This window comes from Falco biarmicus, chromosome 7 (genome assembly GCF_023638135.1).
Source record: "Falco biarmicus isolate bFalBia1 chromosome 7, bFalBia1.pri, whole genome shotgun sequence".
NCBI lineage: Eukaryota > Metazoa > Chordata > Aves > Falconiformes > Falconidae > Falco > Falco biarmicus.
The window spans coordinates 42,280,180-42,293,240 of NC_079294.1; positions in this window are offsets into that span (position 1 = coordinate 42,280,180).

The window sequence follows — 13,061 nt, forward strand, 5'->3', positions numbered from 1 at the left end:
GGCATTGGATCGTGCAATATTTCTCTAAAGTTTTTCCCTCTTTACATGTCATTGTTCAATAGATGCAAAATTACCAGTCAGACAGCAATGGCAGACAGCAGAACTAAGGAAGAGAATCACGAGCAAACCCGGAAAGCAGAGGCCAGGGGCATGTAAGGTATATAACGAGGGACATCCCATGCCAGCAGCAGTCTAAGCCTGGCTTGCAAGGCAGCCTGCATGTGAAGCTTGCCCAGAAACACTGGCCCAACAAGCGACTTACTGAGCACTTGCAAATTTGAGAAGTGTCTTTATTCCTGCAAAATTTATCCCCCAATTTTTTTGCTGATTACAGTGAAAATGTAGCTTCGGGTGCCATCTAGAGGAGCATGTACAAGGAAAATTTTGCTGTTGGTTAAACACTTCTCAAAAAAGATTTTTAAACCGACCTGCTATTCACATGTACTTTTTGCTGGGCTTGGGGCAAAATCTGTCCAGAGTTTGTTCCTGCATATGGGTATTAATACAGTGCGTGATCAGTTATATTTGTTGGTACTAATGAAAACCAGCTATGGAGTGTTTCTGCTTTGCAAGACATTCTAATTAGTGAATGGAAATAGTAACTGCAATCTAGACAGTGAATGAGGGAGGAGAGCACTACGAGCAACTCCATCTTAGCATGTTCACATGTATGTGAATACTCATGAAATGTCAATGTTATCTGTAGATATAAGCGTGTGCCTTGAAAATTTTGCATTATTTACAGCATGCATTGGTTTGTAAAGATGAATATATCATCCCTGCACTGGCTCAGGGATGGAGACTGCCAGGGCTGACCGCAGCGAGGGAAGGGACACCAGGGCTTGGCCTCACAGCATGGTGGCAGGGAAGTGGCCAGGCTCCCAGTGGGGAGTTGCTCTCAAAGCCCTTACAGGAATGAGTTTATCCAGTGATGAGAAATGGACCCCTGAAAGCAGCTAGCTGAGGAAAAATATGAGTCCTATATTTGGATACTACAATGCAATGTAGTGCTGTGCTACCCAGTGAAGAGTCATCGAGGTTGTGCGCACTGTGGAGATGAATTTGGATGGCTGTAGTTTGTCATGGAGAGCATGTTCTGAAATAAAATTGAGTGACCTGAACATCAGCCCCTAACAGGCTGTTGGTATGTGCTAGTGGTTTAAAATGGGGGTTTGGCTGCATGTCTGAGCTGTGGTTTGGTCATGGAAAGTGCCTCACTTGGTGAACTTAAAGTATGCAATGAAATTCCTGAATGGAAGAAATGAAAACATAGTTTGGTTTTGAGGTCAGGTTTGTAGGTGAAGTGAGTCAGCTCCTCAGCTGGTAAACCCCAGTGGATTTAAAGAACATTTGCTAACCTTGGGTTGATGTTATAGCTTCTTCAAATGCAGGGATTCTTTCCTCTGTGGGTGAATTTTACCTGGAAGGTGAAAATTTGTTTTGAAACGTCTAAGCAGTGCAAGTTGGACCAATGATAGTTTTGTTGAAGCATGCCTACAGGCTCCTAAAAATCTTACTGGAGATGATTTATGGTCTTGAAAAAGATAGATAGAAAGATAGATATCTAATGGCAAAAAAAAAAAAAAAAAAGTTTGCTGGAGTGGTGCCTTCACTGTTGAGGAGCAATATTCTTTAAAAAAGGAAGATGATCTGATCAGACAAGAGAAAAAAAATATTAGTCAGCTGGAGTGAAAATGTGTTGGTGGTGTGCCTGTGAAAACACACTAAATAAACTAAGCATTCTGAACCTGAGCTGCCAAGCATTGTAAACTTGCTCTCCTAAGAGCTGCTGAAGCCACTTGAAATCCAGAAGTAATGAGGCTGATGGGAACCCATGTCCCTTTCTGGGTGGCTTCCTCTATCAGGCTACAGCAGAAGTCACACCCCTGCCATCGATGCTGCCATGGCATGCATGAAGGTGGAGAAGGAAGAAGCAGGTGTTGCTTTGGCCTGCAGATTAACATTGTGGCTTAAATGCCACGTCCCCAGCTGGTTTCTGCCATTGTCAGTATTGGTGGGCACTGGAAAGGTTTGCAAACCTGCCCTGCTCCCCCAGCTCTCCTGCTTGCTGGGAAAGATGTTTCATGTTGAAAGGGAAGAGTGATTTCTATCCCCTGCTGCCTCGCATGGCTATGCAGCTTAAGCCATCATCTGCCTCTCTTATAAAGTTCAGTTTTAAGAGATTGATATTTGAGTACCTAACGTCAACATGAGTAGGGACCTGCCTAGGTCTTGTTCTAACTTCCACTCCCCGTTGCCCACAGCATAACTGATAAAAGTCTTTCCCCCTGAAAGTCATGGGAAGGTCTGAGCTGGTCCTGTTTCTATGTGGGGAAGAAAAGCCCCAACTCCCATTAACGTCGGTGGAAACTGTTAGAGGTCACAGTAGTCACTATCACTGTATTAAATATGAGCATTGCTACTGCTCTTGCAGCAATAAATATTAATGTTTGTAATGCCACAGGTTGTGTGGTTTGTGAATTTTAATGTGCCCAGCAGAGCTCCCTAAAAGTGAATTACTCTGCAGAATCCATAACAATCTAAAGCCTTTTCTTTCTGGCAATTTAGAAAAACAATCTTGCTCTGCTGCTGTAGCTGTTGCTTTTCAAGGCTTTCATTACCTACAGAGAAATCATGTTTGACACAACACTGTAGTTATTGAGAACACTGGTTATATTACACAGTGCACCTAATATATCAAACTCCACGTATCCCTGGATGCAGACAAGATAATTTCTTAATCTTTTTCTGAGTCATGCTGGACAGCTACATCATTGGTAGAGACCACCAGAATTATAGTGGACAGGGCAAAAATAGAATAGAATAGAACTTGTTTATGTATCAAACAGTATTTTTTTTTCCTGTTGGTAGATTATTCTATGACTTCAGCACTGTTTTATCATCTGTTGAACCAGCTGGTACCTGCTGTTGGTAGCGACAGGATGCTGGAAAAAGTAATCCTCTAGTTTTGATCCAATTTTCTCTCATTCCTAAAAGCACTCTGTACTTTGAAATAAAAATGTGCTCCATTTTGACCATTATTTTCATATGTGAAACTTCTGTAGCAGTAGCTCTGTTTTTTTAGGGGAGAAGTACACTTCAAGTTACATGGAAATGTTTTAAGATTACAAACGTGACAAGTGTTATTGATGGCGACCTTAATTCATGCTGACATCTCCATACTCGGAATTGCTCAAACTCTCCTTCTCTACCTCTTAAGAGATAGGGGAAGAGTATGTAACACAGTGAAGTATTGCTTCCCTCAAAGCGGTAGACTTTACCAAATAAGGCTGCTGCTGAAATGAGGGAAAGTCTTTTCCATGAGCCCCAGACTGTAATTCACATGGGAATTGTTGGGATGAGGGTGGGCATGGGTGGGGGCGGTTCATGATCTGCATGAGGCTTAAGGGAGAGTAGGACCACCGTTTTTTTCCTTGAGAGACGGAGTTCCTCATCAAGAAATGCAGACTGTGTCTAATAAATTACAGATTTATTAAGAATCCCCATAAGAATATTCAGAATGAGATGAAAATTAATTCATTATTCATTAGTAAAATTGCTTAGATTCAGGAAGTGTTTGTGGTCTGGATTAATGTGCAAAGTTATCGAAACAGCACTCTCAGTTAAACAATCTGCTAAATTGCTGCAGTAAGGAGATCGTCACCTGTCCACGTGCAGTCTTCTGTAGTGATCTGGAGGTAATTGCATCCCAGCTGCTTCTTCTTTGCTGATACCTTATGTTTTAAATGGCCTGTAAAGTAGTATTCTTCAAAGAACAAAGTCTCCTTTCTGCTTTACCAGTCTTGCGCTCACACAAAGAAAAAGCATCTGATACTGGTTAATATTTAAGAGCTCAGGGCTTTCTTTTATGCGGAGTTCATAAGTGAGCAAGGCAACTCCTGCTTGCTGAGTCTTCTGTGCTGCATAAGGCACCTCTCACGGTGCTAGAAGCATCTGTTGTCTGGTTTTAATGATACTCTTTGTAACACCACTGCATGCATTCTTGTGCCTAGAGCCCCCCTGGTCCTCGCTTTCACTATGGCTTATCTCTTGGTAAAGTGGTGGTGTCTGCTTCTTAAAGCTACGCTGTCCTAAGTGTGCTGAGGTAGGCTCTGTGGTATTGAAGTCCCCTTGCAGGAGCTGAGATGATCACCACTTAGCAATTTTTGCCCACTGTAGTGTCAGGGTCTTCTCTCTTTCCTTTCCTTTATTCGATTGAAAAGTTTCTGATGTTTCACCATCTACGTTAGTTTTCTTAGTTTGCCACCGCTGGAGGTTTGCCGCTTCTACAGTAAAGTCCCATTTTACCCATCTAGAAAACCAGCTTATCCTATTTTTTTTTCCAAAATAAAAGGAAGAAAAGGTTTCAGTTTTCAGGAAACTTGGATATTCTCCCCCTGCCCCACGTTATTTGCTAGTGGAGAGATTATTTTAGGTTATTTTAGCCCAACACTCGCTCATTTGCATTTCCAGCCCCTGTGTTTCTACAGATTTATCATTGCCTCTGTGCCGTTGTTCTGGTCTTTTCTGGTCTCCTGACTTTCCCTCAGGGTTTAGTAAAAAATACAGCTTCATATTTTCTCAACATCCTGGATACCCTTAACAGGAATTTTTAAGGCACAAGGATATAATAATAACAATAATTTTCAATTCTATTTTGTTCCTTTTATGTCCTTCCAGCAGTAAAAGGGTATGTCTTGTAAGATTGTTTATATGGAGTTGGTAAGTTTATTGAAACCTATTTTGACTCAGAAGTAGGATACTCTTTGCTGGATATGCTTCTCCCAGGCTACGCGAGCACTTGCTGTCTCTTAGGCCTAAGTTCTGCCAGCATTTATGCATGTGTTTAATTTTACAAATTAATTTCACTGGGACTGTCCCTGCATAAGCTTTTGAGGAATCAAAGCCTTAACCAACTTTCTGATGCTGCCTCCTTCCTTTCATGCAAATCCTTTCTGCTGTGAGGTGGTGTAGTAATGTCTGGAAGGAGAGACTGTTTCAAGTATGCTACAGGATGAACATCTGAAGCGACTCTGCCTTGCGTTCCCTGAGGAGCAGAGGTGGCCTGCTGGTGCTCCAGGTGACCACCTAGGAACATGGGATTTAATATCGGGCTCCTGCAGCCCAGGGTTACTGGTCAATAAGTTACAAGAGCAGGAGGAAACATGCGAGGAGCCTGCTGTGGGAAATACCGGCTCAGTGCATGACGCTTGACAGGCATGGTGTGCAGCAAAGGTGTTTGCATTCCCTGAGGGACCGTGAGGCTGATCCATGGCATGAAGGTAGGAATTTGGACCTAGAGGGGGTGAAGTCTTCCCGGAGCAGAAGCAGCCATGTATGAGTGAGGCTAGGGCTCTCTGTCGAGACCTGGGGGAGCATCTTGAAGCAAGGAGGATTCCTAAGATAGAGAGGTAGCAGTTGCAAAGGATGAACCAGGAGAGGCAAAGGGGTTGTGATGAGGAAGGGGTTATAACACCTGGACTTGAATGCTGGCATAGGATGACCCATGGCCCATGCACAAGGATCTCCTTCCACTGACACCCTGAATTCAAGAGGAGGGAGGCCAGAGCAGGCTCTGGGTAGATGGCCCCTGTTCTTTTTAGCCCAAAGACAGACTTATACAATGCTTTTTCTTGAGGGTGCCACAAGGTAATTATTTCCTTACTTTACACATGGAAGGAGATCCCAGTTGTTTTGTGGTTTACTATAGGTGTGACAACCAAGTTCCTTGATCACTTGGAGGGAGTTGGTTAAATGCTCCATCTTTGAGAGATGGGAGCAAGGAGTGAAGAATCTGGCCCGCATGTCTGTCATCGTCTGTCCTTGGGAAAACTACATGTAGGTCTGCTTTCTTCTCTCTTTTTTTTTTTTTTTTTCTTTCTTTTTCTTTGTAGGAGGGGGTTACATGATAAGGAAGAGGGGAAAGAAAATGTTAATGTTTCCCAAAAAGACTTCCAAACATGGATTTGGAGCAAGTTTAGTGCTGTCTATACAGTAAAAATAGTGTTTGGATTTCTCCTTCTCATGCCTTTGCAAGCTGTGACAGTGTATGCATACACAGCTATTGCAACCTCAGTATCACAGTGAATCACTTTAAAGATGAAAGTATTCTTTTCCGAATTAAATCAATCATGAAAATACGGCATCTTCTGGGGATGTTTTCATCCATCCCTCAGCACTAAAAGCTTGAATTTGGCAAGTCTTTCAAGTGTGCAAGTAATTCTGTTTCTTCTTTGGATGCTGTTTAAAGTGGGTGCTTAACTTCTGCAGCATGGGAGTAGGCTTGTCTCATTAATTTTTAGCTCACTTCTGCTTCACATGCACAGAAGAAAAGGACCAGAGAAAACTGACGAATAGCTTGCTTTTTCAGAACACATCTCTTGAGTTTCTGGAGCTGTTCATTTCTGTATCAGTGATAGATCTTGAGCTCTTGCTTTCTGTGTAAGAGGCAGGATTATTATTATGAGGTAACTGATGAATAGGTGACTTTATCAAGATTGTTTTCATCATGCTGCTGTGATGAAGAATAATCTGTAATTAGAAAGCTGTGTTGAAGTTTTTAGTCTGGAATCATTCCACATCTTCTCTGACAGGCAGGTTTATTAATGTCTTAATTTCAGTTTTGTGATCGCCCTTTACTAAATCCATGCCTTTCTGTGCAGTAGTTAGTCTGATCATGTATTGTGTTCTCCTTGTCAGTTAGGTGATGACCAAAGATAAGAGCGTGAATTCAGTAGACTTCAGAACCCTGGAAAGGTTTAAATCCTTTATCTTAATTTAGACACATTTTGGAATACCTTTGGAACTTAAGTAATAAGAGATTTTAATATCTTTTTTTCAATTTTAGAAATGTCTGGAACTTCATGAGTATTGTAAAAAAATGGCCATAATTTATTAGCTATTGCAGGTTTCTTGTCATCAGCAGAAGTAAAAAAAATTAAATGTATTTTAGTGTCTAAACTGTCACCATTCTATCCTTCTTAGAGACTTCAAATTTCCTTAGATAATTATTTGAGGCTGTTTGCAAGACTAGGAAAGCAATGCTTTTTCTTGCCTTACATGCAAGTTTGTTCTCTAAAATTTTGCATTTTTAAACAGTGGCTTCCAAAGTCTTATTTTGGGAATAGCCACTGGAAAACAGCTTTGGTAAAGGCCACAGCAGAACTGGGAAGTAAAGTTTCTGTATAAGTTACACTTGTTCCTCCAACCTTTTGACACAGGCTCCGGGCAATCATGCTGGGTGGCAGAACCCTCTTCTGCATCTTGCTTCTTTGTGGGGGATGTGCTGCTCCCTTTCTGCTCTCCAACAGTAGATGGGGATGCTCCATTGACAGAACAGATCCTACAGCCTCAAAATGTGACATAGATTCAATTTACAGTTATTTAGACTTCAGACAAAAATGTAAACCCCCATCCCAAAGACTCTGATGCTTACCAACCAGCTTCTCTGACCTCTGCTGTGTGTGTACTTTGAGGCAGAAACAGGACAATTTAGAAATTGCGGTCTGGAGGAACACTTGGTGGGTTTTTTGGGGTTGGTTGTTTTGGGGTTTTGGGGTTTTTTTTGACTCATGTTATTCTAGTTGAAGTAACTGTGTGGTGGACAGTGGCTGCTGCAGCTGGCTAGAGGAGTCAGGGAGCTGCACTTCTCCCAGAGAGCATCACCACACATTTTTCGACACCACCCTTCACATTTGTTGCAGTGATTGCTGCCTTGTTGCTGGAGATCCTGGAGGATGGGGCAACTGGCATCACAGGCTAAGTCTTTTTCCCACATTAGATATAATGTACTCATACTGGGGGTGACCGGCAGTGCTAGGATGGCGATTTACAGGCAGAGTCAGAGTTTAAATGTTCAGAAGTTGTAGGGAACAAACACTTGCATATGACTACGGGTATTGACCTGTATGGTGTTTGCAGACTAAGCTTAAAGACTTCCTGGAGATGTTTCTAGCGAAGCTGGTGCTGATGCTGTCAGAAACATCTATGGCTGTGAGGAACAGATTAGGCTTGCAATACCCAACCTGTTCATCAAAAAGAACAGAGTTTTGATAGACTAGAGATTGTCTTCTCTGTTGGGGTTTGCCCCAGCCCGCCCAGCCCTGTGTTGCTCACTTGCTTTTCACATACACTGAAGCTTGAGCCTCTCTGCACCAGAACAGCAGTGTGTTTGGTCTTTGCTGATACAGAAAGTCATTTATCTTCTTGTGACTTGCTGTGCAGAGCAATGAGGGTTTCAAGCAGACAGGGCTTCTGGTTTCTGGAAAATAAGCTAACAAACTCCACTTTGCAAGATTACCATTTCCTCTTACTATTTTTGGAAGTGTTTATTTTAGAGCCCTGAAATTAATCTCAGGAATGCCAAGCAACACTTTAAAGAAGGAGGGGTGATGGGGCCTGGGGAGGAGGGAGCTAGAGGAGAGCTTATGTCACCGAGTTTTCTTCATGTAATTGGGTTTGTTCTTTAATCACAAAAAACCAGTCATCTGGTTCTGCAATAGCTGTCATTGCAGCGCACCCTCCTCTCTTCTGATTTCTGCCATTTTTGGCAAATAGTGCATACAGTACAAAGGCCCTTGCAGAGTTATTAATCATGTTTGGCAGCCAGGCTACACTAATCTACTGTCTGGAAGCACAGAAAAGTACTAACTTGTGTATTTCGAGATGTAATGATTAAAGCTCTTGATACCTTTCCTGCTGCAATGAGAACTGCAGGAAAAAAAATGGATGACCGTGGAAAAAGCCATACACCTCATCCCTTCCCTTTTGCCCCCGGCCCTAGTTTGTAGTGTGCTGGGACCAGAGCTGGGGCCAAATTTACTGATTTGTGGGATATGGTTGATAGAAAAGCACTGGGGAAGTGGTAGATACGATGGTCTAATGTAGCTTTTGCATAGCAGGTGGATGGGAAGGGCAAGACTTCATACACCTTGCCTAAGTGATTAAGGAATGGAGAAGGATTGAGGACTTTCCTTGCCTGATTCCCACCAGGAATTTTGAAACAAGGTTCCCAGCTGAAGGAGGATCAGTTATGGTAAAGGGATCAAAACCTCTTTCTTCCTCTCTAGCCCAGTGGCAACACCCTTCAAGCCTACATCTGTAATGCATCAAGCATGGGAAAGCGGTGTCAGTAATTCAGAACTTGCAGGCAGCAGAAGTGACTGCATATGTGCGCACCTTACTCCATCAAGCAGATCTTTACAAATGCTGGGCTAACGGTTCACTGAAAATAAAGTCATTCCTTTGGCTATGAACACCTTCAAGCTTCAACTGCACTTGAAGTTCAAACACCGACAGACATTAACTCTTCTGTATTTGACAAATGGCTCCTGTCTGTACAGCAAGGAGAAGCTGACTGCCAGCTCTGAAAAGACCTGCAGTGTCTCAAATCTGGGTGCAGATTTTTGGTCTAATTCTGTGACCCAGTATGCTGGGAAGAGAAGCCAGCTCTGTGGTTACAAAAGGTCAGATTGCTTGTGGTAGACAGACCCGTAGTGATTTTTCACTTCATTGATGGCCAGCACATAAATGCTGTGTTGGTTGCCATGGAGCAGCATAGTGGTGCAGGATGCTCTTGGGCAGGAGTAGTATGATCCATCCTTCAGCTCTGTTATTTTCAGTCACTCGTGTTTTATTCATATACAGCACTGCAGTTCTGTTAGGAACTTCCTGAGCAAGTGGCTTTTAAAGGAAGGTTTCAGTTTGCCAGACAACTGAGATGAAAGGTAATGATGTGTAAAACTTCTTGTTTAGTGGAAAAAGTGGTCTAGGTAAAGGAATTTCTGGGTGAGAGTATTTGGCTTCTTACCAATGGTAAAGAGTTTCTTAAAGAGAGCAGATTGTTCAAAGTCTGCCTAATCCATTTCCAAGAAAGTTGATGCACTTCTTTTTTTAAAAGGTTCTGAAGTTACTATGAAAGTAATAAGTCAATGTGAGCCTTTTATTTTACCTCACAAAGAGAAGCTGAGCGTTTTGGGAAAGCCAGTAAGGTATGAGCACAGTTTGTTCCAGACAAAATATACTTCTTACTCCTGGCTGAGAATTTATGGATGCTAAAGCTTATCCTCCTGCTAGCCTTAAGGAAGGCTAGCACCAGTGATGCTCTAAGGTCACATTTTCTTCATGTGGTATGCACTGACAGAGGCAGCTACTGTTGCAGAGAGAGTTCGGTTCTGCAGCACTCCTGGACATCAGGATCAGACAGGTCTCCTGAAAGGAAAGAGAAGGCCCAGAACAGGTTAGGAAGGATTTCAGTGATGGGTGGTGGGAGATAGCAAGTGTTTAGAGTCCTGTGTTAAAATCTCTTACTCTTAATTATTCAAGAACTATTTTAATTGTATTTGTTTAAGACGGGTGTAGGGACTTGCTGAAATAAAAAGAACACCTGAATCTGCTTGAGCTGACCCTGTCTGAGCAGGGGCATTGGATGAGATGGTCTCCAGAGGTGCCTTCCAGCCTCACCCTACTGTGATCCTGTGGCTCTGTAACAGCAGAGGACCTGAGCTACACAGTGCATCCCACCACTTGCTTCCACCCCAAATACAGAAAAGCCACTGAAAACTCAGAAGCAGGGCTAAGGAAACAAATTAATGCTTCAAGAGATGCGGACTGTTTTCTTTTTTTCCGTTTGAGCTGATCTTTCAGTTACTTTTCGAAATTTTTCAACACAGAAAGAAATGACATAAGCAGCAGGCTTGTTTTCATGAACGTTATATATAATGGCTTTAAGCTGTATTAATTTACTGCCCTGAAAATATAATAGAACAGTAATGACTCAGTGATCTGCAGTGGAAATCGAAAGAGATTAAACTTTTTTTTTTTTTTTTTCTGTACAGGATGACACTGCTTGCTGCATCACGCAACACTGAGATAGGTCCAAGGTGAAACTAGCATGTGTGAGGTACAGAAAGGTCTGGTCTTCATCTTAGTAGCTGAAAAGCCTCCTCTGGAACAGATGATTTTTTAATAACAGTGCCTTTTCAAGTAAGAATCAGTTTAATGAAAAACAGAGTCATTAATGAAATCCTATAGATTTAATTTTGCTCCTCAAGATTCCTAAGAGTTTTGACAACTCTTTAGTTTATATTTCAGGTATTTTTCTGAGATTTATTTTAGTTTCCTGTAGTTTCTGTCTTATGCTTTTATTCTCCAAGAACTTTTTTGTTGTTGTTCCTGTCCCATTGAATCTGATTAGAAAGGCTCTGTTTTCTATCTATTTCTATCTATTTCTGACTATTCCTCCTCTTTCTTTAGAAGTGGTCTATACTCCATTAATCAAGATGGAAAGAAAGTTCCTAATTATGATTTTTTTTTTTAGCAGTACTGAATTTCATCCTTGTCTGCCTGTTACACAGAGTATTGTGAGGTATTACTGGGGATTTGTATGCCAGCCATTGGATTTAAATTTTCCATTGATGAGCACGGGCCATGGATTTATTGGTATTATTGACCAGACTGGATGTTACTCCTGATAAAATAATCTAGTCCGCCACTGACAAGGTGCTGAACACACCAGCAAAGTGCATCATGATTTAGAGCACCGAGGGGGGGTGTACAATGACTCTTCTTGTGGATGCTGTCCCATTCTCCATTCCCATTTAGATGCACGAGCAGGTCCACAGTGATGCTGAAAGCTGGCTTCACTTTCTGCAGGAGCAGAGGGCTGACTCCCAGGGTTTGCACTCACTGGGTGGGTTACTGCCAGCAGTGCATTTCCTGAGTCTGGGGTGAGCTGTCTCCAGACAGCCCTGCCAATCTGCCCTGAATTTTAAGATGAAATTGTGGGGTCATCTCTAAATGTTGAAGTGTGTGTTTCTGCGTATTTTCGTGAAGAAAATATGAGTGTTCACCAGCTTCGTTATCATGCAATGCAGGGGAAAGAGAGAGGGACTAAAATGGCTTTCCTGTGTCTTATGCTTCACCTTTTCTGGTGATGATCTGCATGCCTTTCCATAAAGTTGAGGAAGAATGTGGTTTGGTTGCCCCCAGACTGGCTGTTTGCCCGGGGGGGGGGGGGGGGGGGGGGGGGGTGCGGGGGGGCCGGGAAATGCTTGTGTCTGAGGGTGAGGGAGAGGGGAAGGAAATACTTCACAAAATCCTCGGTTGGAGCTCGACCAGCTGAACCTGCTACATCTCAGGAAGGTGTGAGTACCAGCTTAACAACAGTGCAACGTTAAATTTTGTCTCTGTTCTTTAATCAAACAAGCCAGGGGAATTCTGGTGGATGGACAGAAAGCATAACTGATTCAGGAATCTCCCCCTCTAATAAGGGGCTGAGTTTCATGTTAAATCCTGCTTTTTACTGTCCTGAAGTTGTGCTACTGATTGGATATTTTACGCTGCTGCTGCATTTTTATGATAGCATGTCAAACTGCAGTCACGAACTGTTATATTCTTCTGGCCAATACACTTTTTTTTTGTTTGTAGAGTATTTTTACAACATGTTGAAGCAGCAGTAGCTTCACCTATCTGCAACTTCAAAACAATGAAACCTGTAGTTGGGATTCCCTGATGAGGAGTCTGATTTGAAGAAAGGTGAAGAAACTGGAAGGAGTCTTCTCAGCCTGCATATATCTGAGCCAGGTACTCAACAGTGAGCTCTTTAGTAGGGATTTCCACACGGACAAAGTCATCTGGCTAAAATAATACCATGGAGACTACTCTCCATCTGGCTCCTTCCACTGGTAAAGGAGCCGTATATTTAAGCAAGGAGTAACTGTTGGTAAAGTTGCCTCTACCAAACTTTGTTCCCTGAGCATCTTCTGAGCCGTGGACACTTGAGTCTGGGATTGAGACAGGTTTGCAAACTGCTGACTGTATATACTAAGGGTTTGTGGTGATTAATTACATCCCTATTGCTAGGAATTGTCTTACCTCACCCATAAACTTATGGAGTAGTGTGGCTGGGATCTGGTTACTTGGTGCTGGGATGCTTTGATTCATCAGGAGTGGATCTACTCATGCAGAAAGCTGCCACCGTGGCCTTGCTGTTGCTCCCCAGATGTGAAGCAGAGGTACTGAAGCCAAGACACCAGTGGACGGGGGGACTTGGCTGCAGGGAG